Source organism: Typopeltis vanoorti, chromosome 10 (genome assembly GCF_054136105.1).
Source record: "Typopeltis vanoorti isolate ZY-2024b chromosome 10, IOZ_Tvanoo_1.0, whole genome shotgun sequence".
Taxonomy (NCBI): Eukaryota; Metazoa; Arthropoda; class Arachnida; order Uropygi; family Thelyphonidae; genus Typopeltis; species Typopeltis vanoorti.
This window is the reverse complement of record NC_143558.1, coordinates 93,146,226-93,165,082: the sequence shown is the minus strand read 5'-3', so window position 1 is coordinate 93,165,082 and position 18,857 is coordinate 93,146,226.

Genomic DNA, 18,857 nt, shown 5'->3' with positions numbered 1-18,857 from the left:
GGTTAAGTAGATGTTGATTGATATCGCTTCTGTCTCCATAAGCAACGCAAAAATGGAATGTTGGCATACCACTTTTGTTCCATCACTACACAGCTTGTCCAGTTTAATAAATTTGAATTCTTTCTGGAGATCGTCATTAAAACTGCAGTTTCACCTCTTTGACATTGCAAGGATAGACTTAAAGCTTTAAAAATAAAACTTTAAACTTTAAAAAAATAAAATTTAAACCATCGGCATTGAATAACAAAGTCACCGATTAGCATACATGTAAAACAAAAACTAACGCTACAGCAGAACAGAGGCCGCGTCTGAGTCCCGCAAATGTTGCCAACATGTATTTATTATTTTCATTGAATAAATCACAGCAGATAGCGATATTTACTATCGAACATTGCGACTCCATGGTTATACAAATTACTGGTATCCATGATATCGATATACGATTATAGGTTATGAATAATAATTTATGATTGACCAATATTAAAGTATACAGTATTTATAGGATTTATTAAAAACGGGACAATGACATTGTTATTAAAACGACGGAACGGCCAGGAAATATGAAAAAAAAAAAAAACGGTACGTTTGATCAGCCTAATAAGGACCCTAAAATACCGGCAGTAATGTCAAGAAATTGATTGCCAGTTTTATAAATCAAAATTGGAGGCTGGATACTTATGTAGATCAGAGGAAAGAGTTGGACAGCAGCTGAACGACAGATATAAAAGAGGTTTATGGAGGATTTGAGTACAATTGAAGGCAAGTGACATGATCATTGCATGGCTCAATACTTCGTTCTTTGTGTATTGTGTATTGTGCACAACAATGATATAGGAGGTTATTCAAGGGAAATATGAATTAGTTTGCTGTGTGATGCAAAGATAACAGAGTAATAACCAATATAAATGATATGGAGATCCTGGAGAATAACTTAAACAGACTGGAAGTATGAACAAAGTAAACAGCTGCCAGATTAATGTGAACAAATGAAACCTGATGCACTTTGGTAAGAAGAGATCACAAGTCATGTACTATGTTGCTGTAGTTTGCTTGAAAAAAATTGATGAGGCCAGGCATTTGTAGTTTAGAGGGAGTATGGCAAAAATGGATAAAAGAGCCCATTAGGGTTGCGATATGGTTGATGAAGAACACACTAACAAGAATTTAAGTGGTATGATTGATATTGTGTGAATGACCTTAATAAGTCCACAGTTGGACTATTGCACCTCAATATGGTCACCTGTACTCTATAGGGATGAAGAAGTGATGGAGGGGCAAGTGATAAAGATTGTGGTAGGTCTGTGGAATGTACACTATAAGAATAGGTTGAAGATCCAAGGGCTTCAAAAACTAGTTGATAGATGAATATGCGGAGATCTCATTGAACCATACACATTATTAAAGGGTTTTACTGGATTGGCACTCAAGAGATTTTTCAGTACATGGCAGGAAAGGAGAACAAAGGCACTCAAGAGATTTTTCAGTACATGGCAGGAAAGGAGAACAAAGGCACTCAAGAGATTTTTCAGTACATGGCAGGAAAGGAGAACAAAATGCCACTCCCTTCTCGAAAATTGTAAAAGTGTGTGGTTGGCAAGAGTGTTAGGGGCTAGATTATTTAGAGGGTTGTGAATGGGAAGACAGAGGTAGTTAGGTTTGCGCGCGCGTGCGTGTGTGTGTTATGATTTTCCCACGGAGTCTTCTCTCCCCATGGACATACCCATATAATATTAATTTTGTGTGCTTATAAATATAATATTCATATATTATGTGTTCTTTTCGAAATCACTATCGGCCACCAATCACTATCAGGCCATTCAAGCTGCTTCTCAGAAAGCATCATGACTTGCGCATTTCATTTTCTAGCTCAGAGGGACTGTTACACCCAACCAGCATGTACTTATGTACCTAATCATTTACTGAACATAATCGCTATCTGCAATACACATTTCCCATGAAACAATTTTCGTGATTTGTATTATATTCGAAGCCTCCATGGAGTCAGAGAACTCTGGGAGGCCAAGTTTTGTGTAGACCATAATGTGCTGTCGTACCTTGATTTAAAAGCATTTAGCTTCACTGCACTCACTATCCACTGAGGCAATACATTCCCTCCATTCACCACTCTCCACGCAAAAAATCTTCCAACAGATCTATTCCCAAGAGATTTATCAAGCTCCTTGGGATGGTTCTTCATCCACCTATCCTCTGTTATGCTCTATATAATTAGGTTTTATGTATGATAGGCTCCTCTGACTTATATATCTGAATAATATCACCTCCTATCTGCAGTGGTTGGACGAGCACTCCCTCAGTGTAGCATAATATTTAACATTCCACAGTTTAGAGATAGTCATATCACTTGGCTATGGACTTTCTCCGTTTCCTTATCAGCGATATATTTCGGCTGCCAGATCTGAACTGGTGCCTTATATAGTGGCTTTAGGCTTCAATGTCACTATTTGTGAGTGTCATTCGCATTGTGGGCAATTTTCTGAATAATCTTTACAACTTTAGCAAAATATGCGATTAACTTCAGCTCATTAAACGCCAACATTCCTCGATCTTTTTCTCCCTAATCTTCTCTATCTACTCCAGCCAAAATGCATAATTTTGGCCTAAGATGGGTGAATTCAAGACTTTCAACTCTATAATCAATATATAAATTTTACCACGCTACCGGCCAAGACGTCTATAGATGTCAAGGTTATCATTGATGCGAAATGCATATTAAAATTGTAATTCCACTGATATTACGTTGAAATATATAATGGATACGAAGCACATGAGGATGCGTATTTGAACCATAATGGCTGGTAAGGTGGTTAATAACCATATATACTGTGTAGCTCAGTGAATGTGGCGTTTGGAGACCACGGCGGTCAGCACGAAGCAAGACTTGCTTTCGAATCTAGTCGGCAACTAGAGGAAATTTTTCTAAGCATTTCGACCGATTCCCTAGTTAGTCGATCTCTGGCATGGGCAAGCGAGTTTTTTTCTCCTGGAAACTCAAGGAAATCTAGCGTAGAACCCACACTATTTCAGACATTAAAAATATTGTGTAAGGGTCAGGGACCATGAGATCGTGGCACTTGTTGAGCTGCCTCTTCACTATGTGCCGCTTAATTAGTGATAACCTTGGGCCAGCTATCTCTGATTGGCTACCAGTGGAGATTGAACTGCTCACTCAGTCTCAAAAGTTAGATAGGGCTGAAACGGTCTTGCCTACTCCCTATACGGGAACAAAAAGGCGTCAGCTGAATTTTTTTTTTGAAATTTCCAATATCGAACTCAATGTTATACTGTTTTCATCCTTCTTTCTGAGACATCTCTTCTTACATATTCACATTTGCTTCACTAAGTCATTATCCATCCCTATTCTCAAAAATTTTTAGTTCCAGAATCATCTTAAGCAACCAAGTCAAGACAGTGTTATATCGCACAACCATTTAATATATATGATAATATCCCACTCACTTCCTCAGCTTTATTAACAAGCTCATTTAAAATTACACATATCTCGCTTTTATGAACTGCAAGCCTCTACTTCCGCGTCCGCACGGTGATCCTAGTGGCTGTGCGCTTCGCAAGCATATGCCTGGGGAAGGAGTGTCCTAGGTTCGATTCCCTTCGGTGACGTGAGGAGCTGAAGGATCTTCCTCAGCCATAGCCAAGTTAGCCAGTCTTGGGCGTGGACATTTGGGTTTTTTCCCTGGTTTATCCTGCGGTTTTTCATCCCACAAAGCAGGCAAACTGGTCTTCAGAACTCAACACTACGGACATAGGATACACTGGGACGTATGGCTGACCACCTTATCCTGTGAACGGTTTGAGGTCCGATGATTAATAAGCCCTCGACACCGCAAGGTAAAAGAGGGTAAAGGACGATGAGATGAGATGTCTGTACTTTTCTCTTTGTTGCATTCTATGCTATTCCAAATTTTTAACATGAAAGAAAGTCATAATATTCCGCTCAAAATTTACACAACGAGGTGGTTTCAGCCAAATGTCAATATAGTCGTGTAGAGCTTGAGTTTTCTTTGGATTTTCTTGATAATAATTTAGACTTCATGAGTTATAAAATTGCAAAATATCCATAATTAGCTCCTCAGTTCTCTCTTATATCTCTTCATGCATATTATTGTAGTTGTTATTGATCACTCCTAGTTGGTTAAAGTTATTCGATTGTTCAAAGATAAAATTATCAACAACCATGCTGAATCGATCTAGTGGGTCCTTGAAAAGCATATATATTTAGGCTTTTTCATCGTTGATGACATAGGCTACTTGCCTTGACAGTGGCGGCATGTGAAAATTTTAAGTGGGGGAGCTGCATATACACAATAAATAATTCTTTTTCTCCTAATCACTAACCAATTTATTAATAAATAAATTTACATATTAAAAAATGCTTTATTAAAAATATTTCACCATCATCACGAACACACACCAATAATAATAGTTTCGTATCTCACAGAAATAACGCGCACATGCGTACAATTTATCTGTACCGACATTGTCATGTCAGATTCACTTGTTAGTGCCATGACAAGTGCAAACGAATATCAGTGAGTCTGGCTGCAATTGGCCGAACGCGATAATTCCGACACCGCGTTGGAGCGCAGTGCATTTGTTAAGTGTAACGATAATTGAAAAAATATAATTCTTTTTATATTTTCAACAATGACACTCGTCATAATTCAGCCTTGTGTCCATAATAAATAAATAATTATATTATTTTAACAGAATAAAATAGTTCACCCTCACCATGAATACACACCAATAATAAAAGTTTCTTATCTCACAGAAATAAAGCGCGCAAGCATAAAATTTATCTGTAGCGACACTGCTCAGAGAGCAGTGTCGGATTCGCTTGTTACATGCAACGACAAGCGCAAACGAATATCGGCGAGACGACCTGCAATTGACGGAACGTTATAATTACGACACTGCGTTAGATCGCAGTGCATTTGTTTCGTAATCTAAAGTGTTAATCAATGTCGAAACATAAGCTCTAATCTAAGTTTTAAGTAATACAGAGCTTCTAAATATTTTACCAAAACAAGTTACCATAAGGTGCTTTGACCTTATTAAATAAAAATCTCAGAATGAGAGATAGATGTAGAGTTTTTTATCTTGGGTATAATATATGTTAAAGATACCAAGCTATTTTAAATATAAACAGGGTTTTTTAATCCCACTGATGAAACCTCAATAAAGGTCGAAACCGGTCTGGGTAGTGGCCCCTTGCCTTTAATACATAGCATCATACATCTCCTCCAGGAGATGTGCATTGAATTAAGGGAAAATATTAAGAATAGTGATCAGAGCTGATTCTACCTTTACCACGAGTTGCCATGACTTGAACTACCTGCAGGTGCAAACTTGACTGACTTGTCTGTTTTGCTTACTTGGGAAATGGAGAAAAACACCAGGTTTATAATTTAAATAGCTTGGTATCTTTAACATACATTATACCCAAGGTAAAAACTCTCTCTCTCTCTTATATATATATATATATATATATATATATATATATATATATATCAAGAGAGAGAGAGAGAGAGAGATTTACACGTATGTATATATATATATATACACACGTGTAAATAAGTTTTTTTACCTTGGGAATAATGTATATTAGGGTTACCAATTAATTTTATAAACTTTATTTTACTCCTAATCACAAGTAAGTTATTAAGTTATTTTAATCTAAAGGTGTTGTACCACCTTTAGACTTGAACTACGTTTCAGGTGCAAACTTATCTGTTTGCTTACTTGGGATTAGGAGTAAAACAATTAGGAGTTTATAAAATTACTTGGTAATCCTAATATATATATATATATATACTGTACATACAGAAAATCGACACTATCTCAGACGATAAATATACAGTTAGGATTAGGGACCACAGGAGAGCAGCACTTGTCAGCCACCTCTTCTCACCCGACGTCGGAATTTGTTAGTGATAATTTTGTATGAGCTATCTCTAATTGGCCTCGGATGGAGATTGAACTGCCTACCTCAGTGTCCAAAAAGTTGAGACTAAACAGGCTCGCCTACTCCCTTTAAGGGAATCAAATGTGTTTGCGTTTTTTTTTCTTTTGTTTTGTTACTGATTTTCATATCACATTCGTTGCAATTATTCAAATAACGACAATTTCAGAAGTTTTGAATACTAGCGAAAGAATTATTAAAGAGTATAACATAATCGTAAAGAACCAAGTCTATTATCTTCTTCTGCAGACTCCCACTTAAGTGGGGTCACTGTTAATGATGAGTCTCCTCCACATCCTCCTGTCTTGGGCTGTCACCAACATCCAAGTTCTTCATCCTCAAGTCCTCTTCTACCAGTTCCCCATCTCTTCTTTGACTGCCCACACTTCCTCCTTCCTTGCACATCCATCTGCATGACCCTTCTTACCACATATTCGTCCTCCCTCCTCATCACATGACCAAACCATCTCAACCTTGCCTCCTGTATCTTCGCTCCTAAGTTCGTAACTTTCACTGTTCCCCTCATATAGTCATTTCTCAGACGATCCTTTCTGGTCACACCGCACATCCACCTAAGCATTCTCATCTCTGCTACTTCCATCTTGCTGATGTTATTTTTCCTCATGGCCACAGTTTCTATAGCATACATCATAGCTGGCCTCACTGCTGTCCTATACATTTTGCCTTTCAGATTGATCGGCATCCTCTTATCGCATAACACTCCAGCCATCTCCCTCCAGTTCCTCCAACCTGCCTATATCCTGCATCCCACTTCCTTCTCAGTTCCTCCATCTTCTTCCACTGTTGAACCTAAATATCTAAAGTCCCTCACCTTCCTGATGACCTTTCCTTCCAGTTCCAGATGTCTGCTGGCTGCCGCCCACTGTGCAACACATATACTCTGTCTTACTTCTGCTCAGTCTCATACCTCTCTCTCTTCCAGTACTTTTCTCCATCTTTCCAGTTTAGTTCCCGCTTCTTCTCTTGAATCTGCACACAGCAAGATGTCATCTGCACACAACATTGCCCAAGGTGCATCTTCTCTCATCTGCTCCATCACAATGTTAAACAGAAACGGACTTAATGCTGACCCTTGATGCAAGCCAACTGTTACTTGAAAACTTTCTGTCTGTCCCAGACAGGTCCGAACACTCGTCTTCACATTTCTGTACATCTCCCGCACGAACCTGACATATTTCTCCAGAACCTTCTTCTCCCTCAGACACCTCCAGACTTCTTGCCTTGGTACTCTATCGTAAGCTTTCTCCAGATCAAATGCCAGATGTAGCGCCCGTTGTTTCTCTCAAAACTTTTCCATCATCTGCCATAACCCAAAGATAGCATCTGTTGTTGATCTACCAGGCATGAAGCCAAATTGTTCTTTTGCAATCTCCAACCTTCCTCAATCTTCCATCAAGAACCCTTTCTAGGATTTTCATTGTGTGGGACATCAACTTTATTCCTCTGTAATTTTTACAGTCTTGTGCATCCCCTTTACCCTTGTAAATGGGAACAAGAGTACTCTCCCTCCATTCCCTAGGTATATTTTCCTGTTGGCAAACTTTCATGAACAGGTCCCACAGCAGGTCAATTCCCTCTTCCCCCAGTGCCTTCCGTGCCTCCACTGGAATCCTGTCTGGACCCACCAATTTTCCATTCCTCATCCTCTTCATGGCCTCTGTCACTTCCACTCTAATGATGTTCTGCACCGTCCCCCTCAGAAGGCTGCCCATTTTCTCTGTGAGTCCTTGCATTTTCCTCAATCAAAAGTCCCTCAAAGTATATTCTCCATCTGTTTCTTATGTCCACATCCCTCCATAAAACTCTTCCTTCAGGATCTTTGTTCTGCCTCACATGTAAGATGTCCTTTGCTGCTTTATTTCTACATTTCGCTAGTTGGTAAATTTTTCTGTCCTTCCTTTGTTTCTAATTGATCAAACAGATCTTGATATGGCATGGCCTTCGCCTGAGCCACAACTCTCTTGGCTTCTTGCTTTCTCTCTCTGTCCTCTTCCACTCTTGACTCACCCCACTTCTGCTTTGCCTTCCTCTTAGCTGTCACTGCCACTTGTACATTATTCCACCACCAACCCTCCTTCTGCTCTCTAATCTTTCCAGATGTCTCACCAAGCACCTCGATTGCACAGCTCAGGATTACTTTTGAATTATGTTTCCACCAATCTTGTACACTTTCCAGTACATCCGAAATCCTCTCTAACACCCTCTCCCTAAAACGATTCCTCACACTCTCTTCTTTTTAACAAAACCACTTAACTGTCTTCATCCCATGGCCTCCAGGTTCTTATCTTCGATCTTATTTTAAAGTCTGCGCACAGCAGTCGGTGTTGCTGTGCCACTTGATCTGTTGGAATTATTTTACAATTTGTCACAACGTTAAGATGTTTTCTTCTAGTCAAAATGTAGTCGATTTGTGAACTGTTGTTACCACTCCTAAATGTTATCAAATGTTCTTCCCTCTTGTAGAAAAACGAGTTCACAATTGCCAGATCAAACGCTACTGCAAGTCCACAACCCTCTCTCCTTCCTGGCTCATCATTCCCACTCCATGGCCACCATGCACCCTTTCACAGTCTCTATTCTGTCTCCCTATGTGTCCGTTCAAGTCTCCTCTGACAATCACCATCTCGTTTTCTTCCAGTTCCCTCATTTCTTCATCTAACACGTTCCAGAACTCATCTTTCTCATCTGCTGTACAGCCAACTTGCGGGGCATATACACATAATACGACCACCCTCTCTTCTCCAAGACCCAATTTCATTTGCATGATCCTGTCGTTCCTTCTATCCACTTCCAGTACTTCGCCCATCATTCTGCCACACACCACAATTCCTACACCATTTCTTCCCTCGTTATTCGCTCCAGAGTAGAACAATTTATATCCATCTCCCAGTTCCCTTGCCTTTCCCCCCCCCCTTCCACCTTGTCTCCTGCACACACAAAATGTTCAACTTCCTCTTCCTCATCATGTCTGCCACCTCTCTTCCCCTTCCAGTCATGCTTCCAACATTCAGTGTTCCCACTCGCAACATTCTTTCCACCTGCTGGGCTCGCTTCTTTAACCGCACCCGCCCTTGATGCGGTAGCCCTCGTCCACTTCTCGCAGCTGTGGAGCGATGTGGCTGCGCATCGCTTAAGGGATATGCCCTAGCCCTTATATCATTTTCTCTTTGACTCATATAGCTAGAGTTGGCAGTGAAGTTTTACGACCGGATGCCCTTCCTGACATCAACCCTCGCCATTTATCCGGGCTTGGGACCAGCACCTATTGAGGCTAGCTTGCCTCCTTCGGTGGCTGCATAAGACGAAATGACTTAGCAAGATAGGAAAGATTCTCCCCCTAGCTCTCGAATACTCTAATAGGATTAAGGGGGAAGGAGCAAGGAGAGGAGAAAGAAGCAAAGAACGAAGGGGAGGGACCAGTCTACAGAATAATATAACAGATGTATATTTCATGAAGTAAGGCATGGTCCGGCATCTGGTACCTCAGGTTTGCCATGCCCGTACTCAATAAAGTGAGTACGGACAAGTTCACAAGTTGTGAATACTAGCGAAAGAATTATTAAAGAGTATAACATAATCGTAAAGAACCAAGTCTATTATATCCAATTTTAAATCAGATTTAATATTCTTTTCCTACGTAATCTTACCCATTTAAGTGAGTGCAGATAACTCTGTATTATATATCATTTAACGACAAGCCAACTTCCAGTACTAATAGGCCATGCGTCAGAATCTCACCGCACCATGTTTTTTTTTTTTGAACGTCTTTAGGTAGTAAATGATTTTCATTCTATATTTTGTCTCTAGAGAAAGGTTTCCAGATTATTTAACCCTTAGTCTGCTACGTGCGAATATACGTAGGTTTATAGCAACTTTCAGATAGGAAAACACAAGCGGGATATGCTGAAAAGTTGTAATAATCACCATGAAGGAATTGAGGTAGAACTATGTTCTAGGTGTTTATCAGAACTTTTCATCCCCCTCCCCAAGTATTTAAAAAAAAAAAAATACATTTGCAGCAAAAGCTACATATATATAGTACAATTTTTAAGGTACCTGTGACATAACTATAAAATAAAATTAAACGCTAACCACAGTAATACACTTCAATTAAAGTACAAATATTTCATATTGAAAATCACGTTACGTCATAAGTGTGTGGAAATAACAAGCAAATCAAAGAACAGGAATGCAAGGTACATAAAACAATCAGTTACCAATTAAGGCTGTTGTGCTAGAAACTAATAAATATTCACATTAAAATGAGAATCTCCTAAACTTTTGGGGGAGAGAGACACACTCCGATTCAGCCGATGTGAAAGAGATTCTTAACTTCGTTTGAAAAGGTGTCCATATTTATTTAAAACTGCTTCTATGGAGAACGCGAACTTCGTACCATAGGATACTGTATTTAGTGTCAATACTATATGACTGTGCCAGACCAGACTTTTGCGGTTTCAGGTATTCAATGTACTAGTGATGTTCATTAATTCTTTCTTCCACATAACCGACTGTCTGCCCGAAGTATGTCAATTACATCACAAGGGATCTGGCAAACACCAGCTAAAGATAGAGACGGCAGTTCTGTTACCATCTTTTGTAGATGGTAACAATAGGAAATTTTGCTGACAGGGAAATATGCGGGATTAAGGTGTTACTTCTTCAAAAACTTCTACCAATAAGTTCAGAGATACCAAAAATATAAGGGATTAGAACCCTGCAGTATGTTGAAGAATCCTTAAGTGTTGGAATGTAGGAGTCAATTATCTGTTGGATTTGATGAAGGTTGAAATGTAATTCCATTAAAGTTTGGATACTGAGTTCTTTTAAACTTGAGGGAGAGTAGACAAATTATATATGCTCTGTTAATGACTTCCTAACATCATTTTTTTTTTTTTTTTGAAACGTGATAAGCAGAGTTGATGAATGTATGTTTATCAGAAACCTGCCTTTACTGGCAGGTTTCTGTTAAACAGTTGTTGACCAAGTACCAAAGACTGTGCGAGTAAGGATATTCAAGAATAGTTAAAGTATTTGATCAATCATTGAGGTAGCTAATCCAGAGAAAGGGTTGGGGGAAAAAACTATCGAAAACAAGGTATCCTCCAGATGGTTAAAAAAATAGTTCACATAGTTTCGTTTATCTACCTAAAATATCTTGAATATAACAATTTCAAAAATCACATCAGGAGAGAAATCACATAGAAAACTAATAGTCTGACAACAGAATGTTGTTCAATAAAGATAAAAATGTTGAAAAATAACATTGACTCTTGTATTTGGATATCCTTGATTTGGTCAGAAAATATGTTAATTCTTGCTGAATGATCTGGATTGTTCAATATGGACAGTTAATAAATGTGACACGTAGCAATTCTATACATGGACGAGTCAATATAATTCACAATGGATCTTACTGGACAATCTTTATGAATTTTTGGTAATATAAGCGAGGAGCCCTTCCGAAATGAATGCACAACTTATGCCAAGTATTTTGATTTCTGATAACTTCATCAAGGAGCTCCTTGATATTTGTTACTATGGTTCTTTTGTAATTTTGTTTTAAAAGATATATATATATATATATATACACACACACACTGTTCTTTATGATGCTACATTAATGTGCAGTTTACACCATTTAAACGTTTTGTCAGTATTTTTTGACCATCTTCATAGTCAAGTATGTCACAGCTTTGCTTTAACCATTATTCACCAAATACTTTACCTCTCCTCGAACTCGATCATAGATTGAGTGCACACAACTACCTCTGGCATCCACCCTCCTAGTAAACAATTTAGTCCTGACACCTTTACTTGCATTCGTGTAGTTTCTAGCAGTGAACCCTGCTTCTCCACTTGTCATATATCGAAAAGTGCCTGTCAGTGTTATAATACCCATTCAATATGTGGTTGTTCCATCAGATGCATGATATGCTCTGAATTCCCATGCAATCCAAGAATCCTGTTATGCACTCAGTAGTCTAGATGTGGCCTTCATATAGCCTTATGAAGGGTAATAACCTCATTCCATTCTTCGACAACCAAGTAGTTTTTGTTTTGTTACCCTCTAAATATCAACTTCCTGTCCACAATTCCCAATCCCTGGTCTCATCAGTTTTGTTGTTTTGTTCCATCAGCAGAGTAACATAATTTGTGACCTCTTAATCCAAAAGTGCATGCTCTGCTCATGCAGCCAGTCTATTCAAGACACCCTGCAGGATCTCCAGATCATCTACATCAATAACGAAGATATATTCATTGATTGCTGTTCTTCGTAGCTTTGCATTATCAGCAAACAGCTGAATATGTCCTATTAAATCACATATCTTTGAAATACAAATTAAAAAACAGAATAAGTATTGTGTCCTCTGGTGTATCAAAGTGCTCAGTATTTGCTCTACTAGTAACCCACTTTCTATTGGATTTGAATTCCTATATACCACCCATCGTCTGTTCTTCAGCAGCTCCACATCCATCTAAATTTACTCCGAAATGTTTTCTGTCATGTGGTATCGTCAAATGTTTTTGCAGCCTTTTGAGTTTTTATCCTCGACAATTTCTTGACTTGTCCAGATCTACAAAAATACAGGTGACTGTTATAATCACAAGAGGGGAGGGGAATCTGGTGTTGAAAATTCTTATTTCGTTTCTGAATTCAGCTTGTGCTATCTGAAGTTATTTAATTTCTATTAGCCCTATAAATAAGTTCGCATATTTTAGAATATTCCCTAGAGAAATTCATCTTGATTCTAAAATTTACTTCGATTTTCATTTTTATAAAAGAACACTATGACAGCTTTACTCCAGTTATCACGATGTCCATAGCCAAGCATTTCTATTTAAATACAATTAATCCAACTGGATTTCCACTCCCATTTTACTTCCTCCCTTCAGCTTAATGGTGATCTATATATTACATATTACAAATCCATTGTGAATTATCTTTTTTGATAACTGAGAAATCTCAATGTTTCTTTTAAAAATAATTTTTGATCTTTGACACTCGCAGGTAAGGTTCTTTCTGCTGGAAAGTTGTGTTTTTAAGCAATCAACTCAGAAAAATTGCGTTTAAAATTCAGTATTTTAGACAGAATACCACTTTGGGTTTAGGTGATAAGATGGCTGCAGCTATCTGCCATCCTCATGTTTAATTATTTAAAATAATCGAAAACCATGAACTTGGATATCAGTGAAACTTTTGTGGACAGACTTTCCCCGATTTTCAAAAGTCAGGACAAGTTCTTCTGTTATTACTTCTGAAAAGTAATTATTCTATTAAGTGAGACCTCTGGGGAATCAGGGACTCATTGAGGGAGGCCACATACGACACACCAGCTGTAGTTGTTCTTGAATTTATTCACATTGATGGCATACACATCCACTGGCAATCTATTCCAATCACACACCACTCAGAGAAAAATCTAAATCTCACCCCTTATTTGATGGAATTCATTCTTAGCGTCCAAGAAGGCCCTCTCGTTCCTTTCCTACCCTTAATAAAATGAAAAATTCCATCAACTGAAATCCTGCATGACTATTTTAGATGTTTATAGGTCTCAATCATATCGCCCCTCTTTCTCGTGTTTGCAGTCTACAAATTCTCAATGTATCTTCATACTTATTATCCCACAATTTTGATATAAATTTTTAACTCTTCTCCTTTGCTCTCTCCACTGTATTAGAATCACCATGGAAATCAGACCTGCACACAATAGTCAAAGTGAGGCTTATCAAGGCCTTGTAAAGAGGCAAAATGACATCCTTATCTTTACCTATCAAAGTTCGTTACAGCATTGCAATTATCTTTTGAGTTGTATTTGTAATCTTTGCTACATGGCTACTGAACTTCGACTTGCTATCTCCTAACACTCCAAGATCTCTAGCCTGATCAGTTAGTTTCCTTTAGTATAATCCTACCAATATAATACCAACATTGGATATCTGATCACACCAAAGTGCATTACTTTACATTTACTGACACATCTATTTCCCCATGAAGACAATTCCAGCCGATTCAAATCATTCTGCAAGTACTGCATATCAGCCACATTCTTGACTACCCTACATATTTTTCATCATCAGCACATAGCTGTGTCGTCTGTCAAATCCTTCCCAATGTACAGATTGAATAACAGTGGAGCAAGGACTGATGCTTGTGGTACACCACTGGCTACCTTAAATTTTACTCACATCCCCCCATATACTACTTTCTGATATATGTCGCCATCCTCCTATCCACGATATTTTATAAACCAATCCCATTTTCTCCAATTTTTGCAAGTCTTCCATGCTGTATTGTCAAAAGCCTTAGCAAAATCCATAAGTATCATGGTATCCATTCCCCTTGTCTAACTCAGTGGTAACATTATTGTAGAATGTAAGTTGTTAAAACATGTCTTCCCTTAGTAAACCCACTAGTCATTGCAAAGATTTTCTGTGAACCCAATGCGAGTCCTAACAAACTTTTCTATAAATCTTCACCTCTACTTCTGATAGTGATTGGTCAATAATTGGATACATGTCTTAGCACCACCCTTATGCAATGCAATTACCATACATTCTTTTTACTCCTGTAGTCTTCCATATTCTGAGTCTCAAAAAAAAAAATAATAAATAAATTATATATATACATACACACACACACCCTAGTCAAAGGAATATCCAGTTGAGCTGAACACATTTTCATTATCTGTGTTGATATCCCATCAGTCCTTATTGCTCAATTCTTATTCAGTTTATGCAACAGCTCTAATACTTCCCTCCAAACATCTAAGTTTTTTCTTAATTGAGTGAAGTGGTGACAGATTGACAGCTTTTAGCAAAATGGACATTTATTAGTTGAATGATCCCTTCTGTATCCATCACCCTCAACACCATCTGCATTCAGTAGTTATTCTTTCATATTCATTCTTTCTTTTACTTGCAGCATAACAATAGAATTCTTTAGGGTTGTCTTTAGCTTGCAGAGCAAGTTTCTTTTCATACTCAGACCATAGAACAGTTGACTCTTCTTGCCTGCTGCTCGTAATTTGCATAGCGAATGTCATCCTTATGCACACAGAATTCCATCCACATCAACCTTTTCTTCGAAAGAGCAAAAAGCAGGAAACTAGCAGCCTGTCCAAATGGCAGCTGAGCCTTTTCGTCTCTCGCCAAAGCAATTAACTGTAATTGGAATTGTCTTCTGCCCAACACTATTGCCACCCTTATCATACCCAGATAGCTCTACTGCATCATCACCCACAGAAAAAGCAAATCTTCTGGCTTCACACTTTGCTTCCAATGCATGCATAACTGACAATGGTCAATGTCCCCCAACCATTCCAGACACCCAACATACAATGCCCACTATATCCTTTTGCCAGGATGAGATCAGAAAAATACTGTTCAAATGAGACACAAGTCTCCTGGCCCTGATGGCATTCCACCAATTATCCTGCAAGTTTGCACACCAGAACTGACTCCTGTCCTATGTTGCATATATATAACTCTCCTGCCCCACTGGAATCTATCCCACAAACTGGAAATTGGCCTATAGTCAGCCCATTCTCAAGAAGGGTGACAAATCACTGCCGTCCATCTCGCTTACCTCAGTCCTGCCTGAAGTCAGAAAAAATCACCAATTTCCAACTCCTATACTATGGTTTGAGGGCAGATGGTCCAAGATTTTTTGTCCTTTTATATGTTTGTCCAAAGCAACACTCGTCCTGTCAGCCATTTCATCCAATCTAAATTTGTCCCATCGGACATTTCGTCCAAGAAGGCATGTTATATCATGTTCGTTTTATCTCTGTTCCTCCTTCAGGGAATCGATGAACCTCCAAAGTGATGGATGGTACACCATCGACTTTTGAAATTTGTTATGCCAACCTTCTACACAATTGTTGTTGGTTCTTTGTGTCCCATTGATGACCAAATCATGGACATTCCATACCTCGGGTGGAAAAGGAGAGTTTTCTTCCCCCTACGCCCTCTGCTGTAAACATGTTCAACATACTCTATCATTCCTTCCAGGTCTTCCGAAACACTCTCTGCAATGTAGTCAAATACCTCGAGTACGTCGTCAATCGGCACGAATGGCAAGCTGAACAGCATCGATGCTTCTTCACGTATAGGCTTCCTGCAACTTTATACTGCTGTGACAAACCCACAGCCGCCATATGTCACCAAAGGGCCTGAGAAAAGTGAAATAGACAACACTTTATATTTGCATTAGGAAATATCTTCCGTGCAGCATTCATATTCGTCAGCTCGAAATCCATCATGACAGTATGTGGATTCACGATTCCTGCTAGTTTTGCGGTGTTGACAACATGCTGGTATATTGACCGATATGTAGTCTGTTTTTGAGGAAGTTAGAGTGCACACCAGAGGCATGACATGCTCTCGAAATATTCATGCAAAGTAAACAACTGAGCAAATTGTGAGGATGCAGTTTTAAATGTGCCATCACAGAAGATAATGTCACTCGCTCCAAGCAATCTTAGGTTCTCCGTTGTGGCAAAAACAAGAAGACAATCCTCGTCCTGTACACCGGAATCATAAAAAAGAAATCTGTCATGATTTAACGTTACTTGATATTCTTCCGGCATCTCAGCGCCAACCAAACTTGCGAGAGTACGAGGCCTCGCAGTGTTCTGCCATCTATTGACTTGCCTCTGTAAATTATTCCTCTTTGGCAACATAATACTTCATCTTGCTGAACTTGTCCTATAACCATACGCATAACATGTGAAGGTGGACCATGCATATTGTCTTGCACCCTTCCCTTTAGATTATTTTTAACTTTCCTAACCTCTCCGTCCACGCCTGATTCATGTTGATCGTCATTACACATCTTTGTACACCATGATGTTGTCTAAACTGGGAGTTGTGATGCACCTAGCATTGCAACTGTCATGAACCTCACATCGCCAGTGCCGTCTAGTCATATTCTTGTTATAAGAGTGAAAGTGATAACAATTTTGTAGATAAAGCATTGGTTTACCTCTGTCACTCATCTCAATTTCCGCCATATTCAACACTGCCAAATTTTAAGGATAAATTACAAAAAAACTTTAACGTCAACTGACTATTATTAGTGATCACAAGTTACTTATAACTCCTTGGACTAATATGAATTGGATGAAATGTCCTACTGGACGAGAAAAGTAATGGATGAACTGCTCTGAAACCCACCCACCTAATAAACAACTGCCAGTATGGATTCTGTCATTGGCGATCAACAGAAAATCTGCTCACATGTCACCCATCTCTGGACAAATGCCATGGAGAAGTTTTGCGAATCTCAAGTGGTTGCATATCTCCAAAGCCTTTGACTAGGTCTTGCACAAAGGCTTACTAAGCAAACTACCATCATTCAGTTCGATCCAGGACTTCTGTAGTTGGATTGCCAGCTTTCTTCTGGATGCACAGTGTGATGGTGGATGGTTCCCTATCCTCTTACCATCCAATTAATGCTGAGGTTCCATGAGGTTGTCCTCTCACCAACCCTCTTCCTGCTATATATTAACGACCTACTTCAGTTGACCTCCAACCCAATACACAGTTTTGAGACAGCACATTACACTCCTCGTTTTCATTTGATAAACCTTATGCTACACAACTCACCTCAACCTACAGAACATCAACCATCACCCTCAATTCCGATCTCCAAGCCATCCTACAATGGGGTTTGGATAACCTCATCAACTTCCATGCTAATAAAAAGCAGTTCTGTCCTATTTCTCCTAGGAAAGAACAATTTTCTCCCAGTATCCTTTTGACAATACCCAAATTTCCAGACAGTTTGAGATCTCTCTTCTTGGAATTACCCTCGTATCAAACCTCTCTGGCATAAGCACATCACAACCATTGCATCCTCAGCTTCGAGAAAACTAGGATTTCTCTTTCGCTCAAGACGTTTATTTCACCCCTGAACAGCTGTTAACATTATACAAATCACAAATCCACCCAGGTACTGAATACTGCTCTCACATATGGGGTAAGGTCCTTAAAAGTCTCTCTCAAAATGCTTGACTCTATACAGAAGAGAGCAAATGGACTTATTAATGACCCATCTCTTACCAACTCTCTCCTCTCACTTTTACACAGACATTTGGTTTCTGCAGTATGTATATTCTACAAATATTTGCATGGGAAATGCTCATCTGAAATCACATCAATAATTCCTCCACTCAGTACTAAGCTCATTGGAACACGTGCAGCTGCTGCTCAACATCCCTTCACAGTACACCTAGAAACAAACAAGTTTTTTTTTCCTCCTCCCTGAAAATGCTACACTATGGAACATTCTTGCCCCTGCTGTGTTTCCCCAAGGAATACAATTTACAGTCATTTAAATCAAATGTAAACAAGTTCCTCCTTTCCCAATCCACTACCCATACACAGTGCTAATGTACTATAGGTTGAACCAACCTCTTGTGTATGGGCACATTAAAAAACAAACAAACAAACAAAAAAAAACGAATGTCTTGCTTGATTAGATCACATCTGTTTCACTCCTATCCAATTTATTCTTCAAACTCTCAGAAGATATTCTGATATTGCATCATTTAAGTACTTTTAAATGCTTCCATGCACTGTTGATATTCCAGCAGCCAATACCTTTGTGCTGAACCCAGCATATTCCTCAGTTCGTCATAATTTCCTGCTTTATTAGACTTACCTTTTTCTTCCCCTTTTCAGTTTAAACTGATAAGCTCCTAAAGTTATTTTAAACACCTTTGGTAAACCAAAATGTGAATAATCATAATTTTTCATGTTTGTGTGTGATGAGGTGGAGTGCAATAATGACAGAAAAAAGGAACATAAATGGAAAAGTGTTTACTCTAAA